We start from the raw sequence: 14,835 nt of genomic DNA, 5'->3' as shown, positions 1-14,835 counted from the left end.
ACCAACAGTCAGGACTCGACTGTCCTGTCGACGCGATACATACATGCGCGTCTCGATACACATCCAGGCTCCGAGATCGACAGTGTGATCCCACGGGAATCGGTCATCCAAATTGGACCATCGTCACAAGGAATTATTAATAAGATCGCCCTTTGGCATCCGATTGGAACACAAAACGAACTCTAGTCAGGAAGAATAAGGATGGAAAGAGAGAGCTGTTTCTCTTCGAGAAAACGGGAGACAGTCTGTTGTGGTGTGTGATATATTCAAAAAAAAGGGACACGCGTTGTGTATAGTAGGAACGATCGAAACCGTTATTCGAGCACGTGGTTGCGGTACCACGAGGTGCAAGATACGAAAAGCTTCCCGTGATTCCTGGATGTACTATCGTTGAGAAGAACGACATTCGGTACGTGTCAACGGAATGTTCGTGCGGACGTTCTGGTACCTGGTATCCTCGTAAGGGCTGACGTTTCGCGTACGTGGAAGGGCCCGGGAAAGAGGGAGAGTGATCACGAGTGTGAGGATAGTGTGTTGTTGTAAAACTAGTGCTTCCTCCGCAACTATTATTTTCACTCTATCTATTCTTCTACGGTGTCATTTGACTTTCTTCCTTTCTTTCTTCCTGTTTCTCCTGCTCCTTTTATCTCTCTATCTCGCTTGGATTGCCTTATGAGAAGAGCAAAGGAAAAGTGTCACGAAGTCAACGGAAGTGCAAGAACTGTTGTCACCCTCGGCTTCAAGGTCGTGGCATGACGTATAAGGTAAATTTACGACGATTTACTATACTGTTTCTCTTCCCTCTTATCATCACGGCGCGGCGTGGCGCTGAGACATCATTATTAGATATACATTGTGGTATTCCGAGTAACGTTCTGAATATTTATAAGCGTCACATGATACTCATCGGTATTTTCCAGAGAAAAATAAGAGCGTTTGAATTTACTTGCAGATTATTTCTCGTATTCTGAATACACTAATCTAATCCTACGTCAGTGATAATGTTGATAAAATTAAACGTGAAATGATAAAAATATTGAAGGAGAAATTTTTTTTAAAAATATAAGAATTGTCAAACATAATGGTTTATAGTACGCGAAATCCAAAGCATTTAATTAAACTATCAAATTAATTTAAATCAAATTAATCTTACTTATAAGTTAAAAATACAATTTCATATTTTTTCATGAAAAGAACGATTTTGCTCAAGTATCTAAAAATTTAGCTAGATCTGAAAATTTTGTTAAATTATTACAATAATTACGTAGAAATCTCAAATATGATGAGTGATGCTGCAAAAAGTTTTGACATTCTATCAGTCAATTTGAGAGTTTACATAATTATTTTAGTGGTCCAACAAAATAATTATTTTCAAATTTGTGTGTGTGTGTATCTAGCTAATTTATGGATTTATAGAAAATAATCCTTTTTATGTCTTCCTCTCCAGGTAAGATTGTCATGAAAATAATTTATGATTGTTTTTAAAAGTTTATAAATATCTAATGTTTGTAATATTTGAATGCTAACATTGGAAAAGCACCTTATTGATTGAGATACGAGTATTAACGCTCTCGGTATCTTCTCGTTGGCGCGGCGCCGCGGCGGTGCATCCGACGTCGTCGACGAAATCTCGATTCGTACTCCTGACATCGGCGTTCCGCGCTCCCGGTAATTATAGAGTTCCTGTGAAATGCAGACCACGGTGTCGCGTGCGCAACAATCTGCGAGCAGGAACATTGAATAGTAATAGGCAGAGAAAGAGATTTTCTCTTTGAGAAATTTGAATGAAAACAATCGAATGCGTACGAGTGTGATCGCGGAAGTTATCCGATAATTCGTCAACAAGTGTGCACAATTTGCGAAAGCAAAATATGATAATAACTAAAATTAACTAACTGAATATATAAAATTAATTAACAGAATACAATCGCTATTGCATTATTTTTAACGTGATTTATGATATCATATATTTGCAAATGTCTCGATATTTTTTACTAAGATTATTAATAAATTCAATTAATACCATTGATTTTGTTTTGAGTTATTATTTAGATGTACAGGTTTTTTCGGACATTATCCAGATATCCTTCTGGATTAATTTTACTGTTACAACTATAATGCTTAATTAATAATCATTAATTTAGATAACTGACAGGACTCGAAAACAGCGGTTTTGCTGAAGTATTTAAAAATTTAGTTAGATATAAATCTGAAAAAAGTTTCGTTGGACCATCGAAATAATTATGTGGGATGCTCAAAGTAATTGCTATAATGTCAAAACTTTTTCATCATTGTCATGCTTGAGATTTCTACGTAATTATTTTGATGGTCCAATAAAATTATTTTTAGATCTGTATCTAGTTAAATTCTTAGATACCTCAATAAATTGGTTTTTTTTTCGTGTACAATTCATATAAAATACTCGTGAGTATCACTGCATGAAACCAATGCAGATTGACATTAAGAAAATCTTACGTAACGCAATTAAAAGGGACGCCTATAAATTCGCGCTCTCGTGGGTTTCAACGCGAAAATGCGTTGGACGTCTAATTCGTTCGAGACCAGTTCTAAAGCTGCGCTTGCGATCTCGCGCAAGAGCAAATCGCCCACGCTCGTCCTTATATCACCGAACGGTTCGTTTTGCCGCCCAAGAAAGCAGACGTTGCAAAAGCTATGTTCCTGCGTCATTCCTGCCATTTCCTCGTTCATAAATTTACGTGCCTCCAGGCGCGCGCGCGCGAGAGGGATAGGAAACAAGTGAGATTGTCCGATATGCAAGGCACGAAAGACCCTGATAAATATGTTTACGTTGGAGTAGTCAAAATAACGCATATACATTTACATAATGCAAAACGGAAAAGTGACGGATGTCGAATCATCACGCGACATTCACGTTAGTCACGAAATCACATTTATATACATGTATAAACATATCTGAGATATTTAATTATTAAGATACAACAATTGATAGTTGCGTTAAAATTCTTACAAATTGTAATCGCTGTGAATACCGCAAATGAGAAAAAAGTACATTTATCGGTGGAAACCAAAATCAAATCTCGCAAAATCCGTTCAATTTTATTTCTCTTGTCAAATTATTCTCAGAGAATAAAGACGCGGGTCAGAATATTCGATTGAGTAGCACGAGAGATATGCCAGCGATACATTATTCATAGGGCTTGAGCTACGACAGCATACGCAGCAGACGCGCTACCGAGGGTACAGTGACGTTAACAGTTAATTGATAACAGGTAAGTCGAGTGCGGGACGCTGGTGATTTTTGTTGCCGCCGAGCGATTCCGATCTCGATGTAGACTGACCGACAACACCGTTAACAGTTATGTGAAACCAACGCAGCCGAGGAGCGGAAGGCCGCTCTTGTCCCGTGGCCCATTATTTTCTTCCTCCTTACTCTATTGCTCATACTCTGTTGCCCGATCCATCTCTGCCTCGCTATCGGCAATTTGTTAGAATCGGCTTCGTACGTGCGCCGACGCACCCATGACTATCCGTATGCGATAAATCGCAAATTACGACGGGCGCGAACATCGCGCACATTGCACGAAAGTAATTGTAAATAATACGCGCTAGATCTCCTCCTTTCGCCTTGGGAATAACGATAATTTGTACGATTGCGCGGGTAGTAAGAAAATTTGAAGAGGTAAATCTACGCGAATAACGAGTAAGATCTTCCGGACGTAGATCTTTCCTTCGCTACGAAATTGATTGACGGCTACTTATATGAGATCGATCAGAGGAAAACAAATTCAGATGTACAGTTATAAAGATCGTAATAATTCGTATTTATAGTCAGCACGTTGTACTTGAAATCAATCTGCACAACTACTAAAATCTCGTTCGGTGTTTCAGCAATTTTATGTAATCACACACGAAAAGAATAATTTTGTTGAAGTATCTAAAATTTTAATTAAGATATAAATCTGAAAATAATTTTATTGAACCATCAAAATAATTATGTATTGGGACGCTTAAACTGCTGGAATGTCAACATTTTTTATAATTACTCTCATATATGCTTGAAAAAAATTCTTAGAAAATTATTTTGACGATCTAACAAAATTATTTTCAGATCTGTATTAAACTAAATTTTTAGAAATTTTAACAACATCGTTCTTTTATATATTATTTTATATATTAAAAAAATGAGCCCAAAACATGTGATTAAACGTCGATAAAGTCGAATAGAACCAAATATATCGAGTCAGATACGGTTTAATATAAAGTCGTATATGACGACTCCGCCTACTCCGTTTTTCTCTTCAATCCCATCCTTGCAAAACCGAACGGAACATGACAGTGTCAAGTAATATTACGCGAACAACATCGGGATCTTACCTCTTTTTTCTCCTTTTCGTTGCTCAACAATCCTGGCAAACGTATACAAGCCGGTATTTGAATACGCTGGCTATTACGAGAATGGAGAGCACGACAATCATGAGAGACTCCCAGACGTTCGAACAATGTCCTCACCTCGATCCTGGACTGGCGCAAACGGCAATAAAACGGGTCCCGAACGACATTACCGTCACCGAGTACCGGCTATTAAGTACCTCTACCGCGGTATCTTCCATAATCTGCAGTGATGCTTACGCACTGTCTTTATATTAAATAGTTTTCACGTATTGCAGAGTAATATTTCATGTGTAATTAAATTATGTTCTTTTAAATATTTATATAAATTTTAACATTTATATAAAATAATTAATAATATCTTATCTTATTTTATGAATTAATTTATTCATTCCTGAATTGTAGAAGAGAATTTAATGAAAAATTTATAGTATTATTACTATTAAACAATTTTATTTCTTTTTTTGTTCTTCATCTTTTAATTTTGTTCTTGAAATATCACCTTTTTTTATTGTGTTTCAATATATTTTATAAAACTCTCTTTCTCGAGGTGAGGTTTCCATTAAAAATTCTTTTATTATTTATGTATATCTTATTACGATAAACGATTCTTCAATTTGATAAAATATAAATAAAAATATTTAAAATTTGAAAAGATTATAATATTCGATTTAGAGTATTTTTATAAATGTCAATAGTCAACCACATATAGGTGAAAAAATTATTGGAGTGAGCACAATTTTTTTTTTACGACGCGAATTAACGGATTCATAAATGAAACTCCGTCAAAGTACGAGCTTATATAAAAAGCCGTTTAAGAGAGGAAAATTGAAATAATTTCAATCGTCTTTTTGCCTATGGCCATAAATGTTCGTTTTGTGACGAAGACGGGATCTCTTCGGTGGCATAAAGCTGATGCGTGGGCTCGCATGCCATGCCGAGTCTATTTATACATTCTCGCGCGTACAATGGACTTGCTGCCTTTAAATTAAATTCGAGCAGTACCGCAATGCCATTGTTAAATTTCATTGCCGTTTAGAAACTCTATCTCATACTACAAACAATCCACGTGGACCGAGAAAACTCCGATTGAACAAAATTTACGATTCACAGCGTGACAGCATGTAATGAGAAATTTCGTAATAAGCACGATAAGCTGTTTTAATATGTAATAGATATCTGTATCTCATTAACATTATCTATTGTGTATTGACAAGTCCGAAAGCTTTAATGTTATCTCATGATATATCTATTCGTAGGAAAATATGCGAACTAGTTTATAAAAAAATTATGTGCGCGTAATCTGTAAAAATATCACATCACATCAAAATGTCTATAAAATATCGATCATAAAGAACGTTTATGCTTTAGCGATTTAAGTCAATTGCATAATGATTTTTTAAACGCTCTCAAAATAGAACTTTCGAGTTTTTTGTATCTATCAGATTGTAATTCTGCAAATTACGAAATCGTTCGCAATAAAAATAAAAATTCATAGACCGATTTGCATAAAAGATATATACTTACGCGAGAAATTCGTTGCAGGTGCGTGTTGCATCCCATCGAAAGATCATTCAGTGATAAATGAAAACACGTTTTGATGCTTTTCCAGGCTGCAATCATTGAATATTATTACGAATTGTGATTTTTTTTACTCCGGTCTTGATTTATATCTGAAAGGGCGAAGTGCATCGCATTTAAACAAACTGCATATTAATTAGTCATTCCTGCAAAAAAAAAATGAAAATTATAAATCGAGTCGTGCCGGCGCGGGCGGTCTTCTTAACTCACAAAAGCACAAAAGAAACGCGAGCCTTATTTGTGCGATGAATTCCTCATCCAATTTTACGCGAGGTATATTGTAACAATACCACAAAAAGCGTACGTTCATTATTTAATTGTAGTGAACGGACATGACGTTAGCCTTGTGAAACTGCATCAACTGCATCTTCGAGTGGACAATGCGGCGACCTTGCCGGCGTGGAAAGATAATTGTAGCGCCTCGAGATGGACGCTTAAATTTGAGGCCACAGCCTACATTCGTGATGTAAGAACGACGATAACATCATGCGGTGCGTAAAGTGGTAAACGGAGATGTAAAAAAGGGCCGAACAGTACCTACGGGTTTTATTATTCAACGTGCGTATGTATGCGCACCGCCACTTATCCCATACACGCCGACCCTCTTATTTTATCTCGCGATTCACCGCAGCCTCCTTGCTCTTGCTTAATCGAACATCTTAAACGTACCATACAACTAAATAAACATTTAGTAATACTATCAAATGTAATATCTAATTCAATTTTGCGCAATTAAATTGCACAGAAATACAATTTGTGTCAAAATAAATTAATTAAAATGCTGGAATTAATTAAATTAATTTAATTTAATAATTCAGTGATAATTTTTATACTATATTCGCCAATTATGACCAAACGTCATAAAAATGAATTAATTGTCAGTACTTAGACGATGTGCTGCAATAATTTGATATACCTATACACGATGCTACAATTTCATTTTAGATAACCAATCAAAAATATTTATACATATAATGCAATAAATTTTTCAATAAAAAATTGGTACACGGAACTTAAAGCAAAAATTACAATAAATATAAAAGATAGAATAATATACAATTATATAGATTAAATTAATCAAAGATATAATTACAATATTACTTAAATAAAAAAGATTTAGAATATAAATTTCTGCAGAAAAATAAAAATTAAAACAGATTGATGTTGAAATTCAAAATTTGATTAAGTAATGGTGAGGAGAATCGATCGCTGTGCATCAGATACACATGTTTCTGATTTGCTTAATCAGCCCTCCATCATCGCTGAAGGTTGCGTACACTTGTTACTTCTTGCTCGTCATTGCGAGACGAGCCACCTTCTGCCTTCGCATTGTTACATGCGAATATAATCATGAATTGAAATCGAAACCTGTATCTTAAAGTAGTCAGTCATCTGACAAATTGAAGAGGGTATCGTATGTGCTACAATTTCGGTTGCTTGCTCATTAGTGATCTTTTTATACAATCTTAAACACGAGCGATAAACTTCATGAATTAAAGTACAAACCTGAGAATACAAAAGAAAATTTGTAATCATCTTATCGCAAAAATGTATCTATCATCTTAAAATACTGGTACTCATTTCATTTGCTTATCCATCAATGGACGTATAGGAATGTTGTGGACGTTGCAAGATTACCGATTTATTGGGCTAAAAACGAAAATGTTCTCACGATCGATGCGGTCTATTAACGATCTACCTGCTCATTAAAAGCGCAGAAAATCTTCGTGAACGTCACGGCACCCTTCAGAAAGGCTCGTATTATCCCACGCATCCTTTCACCAATTTTCGTTTCGTGCATCATTAGATGGCGGCGACCTTGTGATATTTGAGTACCATTTCCAGTTCCAAAGCTGTAAGGGCATTAGTAATTTAGGCGTTGATTAGACCGTTTCTAGGCTAGTATTATGACTAGTATTTTACGGAAGCTACTACAAAGACTTTTAGCAAATTCTTCGAAAAATTGTGGGTGATTGCATTAATATATCATAATAAATACGTTTTGCGTATGATACAAAGAACAATAAAAAGATCTATTTTAGATTTTGCAACGAAATTGTAATTAACATCTTTCTGTATTTAAGCATTTTCGATCGAAAAAATTATAAATTCGTATGAACTTAAATGCGAATGTAAATGATAAACAAATATATATTCAATAGTAATTTTAATATACCGAGCATTTTTAATCCAGATACTCTTTCAAATACAATGTAGAACTTAAGTGTTAAACACACAAATTCAAACATACAAAAACAAATGTTTCGTTTAATGAATTTGGCTATAGCTAATTTTTAATTTTGTAAATCTCAGTTTTACTAACAATTTTACACTTTTTAAAACTTTAATTATAATTAAAATCAATTGCCATTATTCATTATCGCCTAAAATTATTTTTATATTCTTGTCAGCCTTTTTTTTGGCACTTTTTACAATCTTTATCAAATTATTGTTTTTTACACAGACATGAAAGAGAGACTTTTAATCATTTTTGCGATAAATTGAAGGTATTCTATGTACAAAAATATATTATGTATACTTGAAATGTTATGTATTTTCTCTTCGCAAATATATCGCGAGAAAAGAAATGTAACGATAACTAAGAGATCGCCGGAGCGGTCGGAAAGAAATGGGCCACGAGGCTGATAATGTCCGACAGTGTAAGATCCTCGCGCTCTTGTGAGACAAAAAGAGAGAGAAGGAGAAGAAGAAAGAGGAGAGATGGTGCTGACTAACAAACGATGATTTCGTCGTACTGCGTGAATATTTCATGAGGAAACGGTCGGAGATGCCGCGTAGAAGTTGGGCGGTACGATCGACGAGATCGGCGGATCTGCAGACGATCGAGCGTGGAGAGAAGATGAGATAGATGCGTTATGTCGAAGGAGACGACAAAGGGGAACGGGTGAAAGAGAGATGGAAGTGGAAGGGAGTTTAAAGAAAGGGAATCAGGCCAACGGCTGGGCAATAACCGGCCCCGGAGGAAAATTCATGAAAATCTATTCCTGATTTCGTGGCTGATCGCTGTATATATTTATGCGCAATATGGAAGAGCCCGTGTAATACTGTTGGCGATTTGAAGCGATCGAGGAGATTCCTCTGCTTTCCTTACGCCCAGCAAAAAAATGCGACTGATGTCTGTTTCGGCATAGCGATTTGGCTTTGCGATTTAAAAATACGATAATTATACTGGAAAATTAGAAATATAATTAAAAACCGAGAATAATTCATTGTTTGATTTCGCAAACAGATATTGCATATACAAAATAAAGTAAATGTATAAAATGTTTGGATTTGATAAATGTTAACATATTTTTTAACAATTCATTTAAATAAGAATAATAATTTCTTGATATGAGTATATGAAATATACGTATTCTTGATATTGTTGAAGTCAATTATATTTATTTATTTTATTATTAATTTAATAATTTAATAATATTAATGTTTTATTATAACTTCAAAAATTAGCACAATTTTGATGAAACTTGAATAATTTTAAAAAAGTACCTTTCCGAACAGAGAGAACGTATTAGTAAATCCTGCATATATAAACCATCAGAAGAGTTTATGTTAATCGAGAAAATCTTTTCTCATTAGTAATCATTATGGAAAGTGATTGGCAAGTCGAAGCGTAATACTAAATTAAATGTTTAATTACGCGCTTCCTGATTTGCCTGCATTCAATACGAGAACTAATAATGTGCTAATAGATTAATTAGGAATGCACTTTCTAGAGCGTCCAATTAAATTACGTTCATTCGGTCTCCATGTGCCATCACTCACGGGCGTTCCCCATTTATTTTCTGCACTGTCGCGCTTCTCGTTTTCTCATTTGCGGTCGATTTCACTCCTTTTAAATCACAATTGCTCGTTAAAGATGAAACTGTATTTTCTCAATTGCGAACCGGATCGGTTGTTCGTGAAATGCTTAAAACAAAATTCGAACCTTGCGCAAGCTAATATCACGTTATCGTATAACAGTATAACACTTCATCATGCGAATTATATATTATCGATAATTATTATCATTATTTTGGTATATTTTAGCATATCAAAGAGCATAAGGTCAATATTATTATTTTTATAGTGATGTTGAAAAAATTTTTATGTTTTTCTAATATAATAATTTAATTTTAATAGATAGTTGTTATACAATATATTGAAAGTTCAGAGTAATTTATTTTTGAAATCTTCATTTATATAAACTTGTTGAGATAAATATTAGCAATTTGAATGCAATATTTTTTTTAATAAATGAAAGATTTATACTAGAAATATTTTATCAAAAATAAATCTTCCGTTTCAATGTTCAATACTTTATTTAACGGCATTTATAAATTACAACTGTTAAAATTATTTAAATAAATAATAGGAAGAAATTTTATGAAGTAATTTAGTTAGAGATATCAAAACAAACATTAAAGATTTAATAGACCTAAATCAAATTAACCTTAAATAACTATTGTTTCTAATATTTCGATAATGAAAACCCGATGCTGCTGAAACTGTTAATAGCGCCAATCAGCAAATGCTCAGCAAGAGTTGTGGAACAAAACAGTAAGCGACTTTGTAGTCACCGCGTTCGCTTTCCATCGGCACTAACGGCCAGTTTCGCAAACTCGGATATCCGCCAGCGGGTAGAAACCATTTTCAGCGTGGCTAACAGAACTGAGAAAATTGTGCCTGATGATGATCGTATTTAATGGCGGAACCAATTGTTTGATATCTCTGTTACGCCAGAACCCCCTTCATCGTCCTATCTTCCCCTACGGTTCTTCCTTTTTACCTCTTCATTCTAATCCGCGATTTCCTGACGAAAGGCCAAATGCAGTGGAAAGATGCTGCGGAATTCATGAGAAAGGCTCGTATACCGTTTGCGACGAATCTTGATGTTGCACCTGGCTCTTATATGTAGCCGCAGGTTGTACTAATACTTTCACAGTCGATTTTTATCGTGACTTTTTATCAAATGTGAAACTATGTTATAAGCAAAACTAGGCAGATATCTATTGCCTCTGGATATTTATATATCCATCTTTATGATACTATAAGAATTTATACAAAAAAATGAGTAAAATATTTATATATGTACTCGAAAATATATTTTATGAAATAATTGCACTTACTATTAATGGAATTGTGTATGGATGACGTAATAACAGCTTAAAATTTCTCACTTTTCTTTTTTGTAATCGCGAGTTGTAAAGACAATTAAATACTGTCACTCCAACCATCCCAAAAATATTGCCCGAAATTATTATAAGTAATACAAGTTTAATCACAATATTATTGAAAAAAATACGTTAAAAGAATTAACTTTCAATTATGGAGCCTTGTAAATTCCACCGATTACTAAATCGACAAGTGAAATCTCAATAAAGTCAAAATGAGATATAAAAACGAAACCAGAGCAACAAATTAAACAACAGCTAAAGCGAGGCGCGTGCACGAGTTATTAAAATCTCAAGGAGACAGTTGAAAATCGCAATATACGGTGCATCGAGTTATTAGTTCTGTTCGCCATTAAAAATATTTTCTTTATTTGCAATATACAAGCACTTATCAAATTTTAATCTAAAAACCGGTCTATATAAAAAATAATATAATTTCTTTGAAATCCGTCACGTAAAAATAATTTTTTTAGAATTCATGATATTGGAAGAATGATTAACATAGTGATCATCCTTTTTTTATATAATCAGCTTCACTTATGAATTACGCGGAATTCGACGGGGCTATCCGTTACGGTGAGAGCGCGGATCGAGATTCCAGCGGCTCGCTTTACACTTTAGTTTCATAAGGAAACGTCCGAAGCGAGTTGCTATTTAACTAAATCACAGTGCTCGCATAGAGAAAACTATCAAGCATATCGCATGCCACGCCAAGATATGTCCGTGCATCTGAACAGTCGGAGTGATCTAAAATTCCGTGAATATGTTATAAAAAGGAAATCCCTTGGCGAAGAGTCGCTCTTCGCGCGATCGCGCAATCCCCGCATTAAAATCGTTGGCAAATCCGAAATGCCGATCAATTTTCCTCCTCTCTCGATATCCCCGCGAACGTTATCGGCCAATTGTCGGGCTCGCCGGGCCGGAAAAGCAAGTAAAAAACCACGAGGTGGAAGTTAGTTTCGCTTGGTCAGATCCGAACACCGTCTCATTACTCAATTCCGAAACGACCGATCTTGATGTAACAGTGACGGAACTGTATACTGATTACGTAACAATTTCTCGACAGTTTTTGCGGGGTGATAATAAATTGCTTCTCGTCAGCACCTTTCGATGCCCCTCTAATTCTTCGTGAACGTTTTAGCCACGTTCCTCGAAAATAGCGAGAAAGGATAAATATTTGTAACGTTCTTATTATGACAATAATAATCATTGATCCTTTTTGACGATTTTGAGCCTATTACAGTCGCGTGAATATTAATCCCTTCGTTTCAGCTGAAAAACTCAAGAAAGATAGCCCTATTAGCCGATAAGACCGTTGATGCGCTTTACACAAGCGCACTTCCGAGTAAATGAGACGACAGATCCCGAAGATTAATGATCGCGATTGGTTGCGAAGTCTCCGCGAGACGTGATGAATCATGAAATTCGAAATGTTTCTCTACGAGTCACAATAATCGTCTTATTACTTAGCTGCCATTTGACTCCTCAATTAAGAAAGATTGTTTTCATGTTAATCGATTCGAAAAGGTAAATTTTAATTTCCCGTTGAGGTAACACATCGAAAATAAAAAATGTAGTAGAAAGAAAAGGACACTTGCGTGTTGCATGAAAATTATTTAGAGGATACTGTGAAATGTCTCACATAAAACTGTCTCTCCCAAACATGTCTGATCCGAGCCTGCCGATTTCCACTTCCAAGAAGCTGCCGCGCGATTAGAACCGATTTACACGGATTGACTGCGATCGTCTCGCGCTGTCTTTCAACTGTCGGTTTATGCGTAACGTCGCTAGTGAATTAAAGAGCCATTAATTTACTTTTGTAGAAAAAAAAAATCCTCCGACATGGCGCGTACATAATTCATTCTAACACATTGGAACATCCACAAATCTCTCAGCCGAGACAGAGACATGTAAAAATGGCACAAGATAGATTTTAACTGCTTATTAAAGGGCTCTCTATTAACCGTAGCGAAGAATATGTTTGATGAGGATGTATATGTCGTAAATTATCAATCACTAGTGAATTAATGTGTTTGTTAATGCGACAAAGGTGCATTTATATTTTATAATTTATTAATTCAATCAATTTCTAGCTGTATTCAAGGGAGAAAATTATTATATTAAAAATATTAATGTATTTTATAAATGACAATTATATGTTTGTAGAAAGATATACAATTTATTGAATTCATAGATCTTCAGAGAGTTTATAAAGTAGTGTCATAAATGTGCAAATTAATGAAAGTGCTTAATTCATTTTCGAACAAGCAGCTATGTTCAAAAACATAAAAACGTTTTATATAATCGCATTATCAGGCAAATCGTATAGAGAGATATGTTTTCGATCTAACTGTAGTTTCCAAGTGATCTACGAAAGAACCCAAAGAGATAGAACGTCAGTCCATATATGTCTTATATACCTATGTTTTCTAAATGTATCTACTTAATGTTTTATAACCGCTCAGGAAACGTTTATAAAACCAGCATGCGGTACTTGGGAATCGTCATGCGGAAGATCGATTGCATGCAAAAAGTCGATCTGCGGTGCGAGTAACGCGAGATCTTCTGAGGGAAACAAATCGTTGCCGAAGGAGGAGCGTATTTATGGGCGGACATAACGATATATGATATCGGACGACAATGCTGACGTTTGCACGCGTTATTGGCAAGAACTCCAACTACGATAATGTCTGTAAAGGTATGAGTCAAGCAGGGGAAACGCGCGTGGGCGCCGCACATGTCAGCTCCCGGCGTACAACCCAAGACACATTCAGCCTTTTACGTCGCGGTACCAAGCGGAATCATAAATAATAATTGTCGGATTATCGGCGGATGCACACGCGTATCTCTCGATGTAAGTTGTCGGCGAATTAATTCTCGCGGTGCGGCACGGCGCTGAGCCGCACTGCGCCGCGCTACGCCTCATATAGCGCGCGAGATCCGTGAATAATGAATAACGCCGACGACTGCCAGCCGAACCGAGAAAGCGACGTTTAAAAGTTTTACTCGCTACGCATTCGATGCGTGAAGTCTTTGAAAACACACCGCGAGACCTTTCACCATGCGTTCCCCTTCGCGGATTATTTACCACCTGTTACTCACTGGGTGTGCGTTAATCAGACCGCGAATCCAAAACGAAGACAACAGAAGCAATGGCCTTCCCTTTGAGAGTATTTAAATTAATCTCTGTAGAAAATTCATCTCTGATTTGTATAAGTTATTTATATAATCGTCACAGTTTATTGTACTTTAATAATATATATCGCTCTTTTACTTCAAAAGTTATTCAAAAAAACGTTTTCGAGTTATTACTATGAATGAATTAAATAAACCCTTGATTATTAAAAGTGAAATTAACTTAGCTCTTGGCTGGCAAAATTGGACTTTAAAGGCACAATTGATTGTTTTTATTGTGAATTCTGGTAGGTAAATTTGTAAATAAAAAAAAAACAATCAAACTTCTGTTATAGTAAAAATTTGTTGTTAAAGCTTTTTACAAGCTGTATGTAAATTTTTTTTCGGATAAATTTTTAGATAAAAATTTTTTTATACAATATAAAAATGGAATGATATAAAAATCTACACTGAAGTTTAAAAATCCATATTGCAGACAAGAGTGAAAATTTCACATATTACTTGATTAGTTAATAATTTTCTGTTAAGTTGAAAAATAGTTTTTTATCTTTTCTGGGAAACTTGATGTTTTAAG

The 14,835-nt window shown here is 35.1% G+C and overlaps 1 protein-coding gene across 2 annotated transcripts in view; it reads left to right on the top strand.

Moving 5' to 3' along the window:
- The first annotated feature begins 200 nt into the window (after positions 1-200).
- The window catches only part of LOC108720779 (MDS1 and EVI1 complex locus protein EVI1), a 35,405-nt gene continuing 20,770 nt past the window's right edge, over positions 201-14,835 (top strand). The window contains exon 1 of one of the 2 annotated variants that reach the window (XM_018444950.1): positions 201-764. The gene's annotated coding sequence lies outside the window, so the exon portion shown is untranslated. Of the gene's footprint in view, positions 765-6,238; positions 6,444-14,835 lie in introns of those variants that run through there. The other variant, XM_018444951.1, reaches the window with a different exon arrangement.

Source organism: Mycetomoellerius zeteki, unplaced genomic scaffold, assembly GCF_001594055.1.
Source record: "Mycetomoellerius zeteki isolate Tzet28-1 unplaced genomic scaffold, Tzet1.0 scaffold155, whole genome shotgun sequence".
Classification (NCBI taxonomy): Eukaryota; Metazoa; Arthropoda; class Insecta; order Hymenoptera; family Formicidae; genus Mycetomoellerius; species Mycetomoellerius zeteki.
This window is presented reverse-complemented; position numbering and strand designations above follow the sequence as displayed.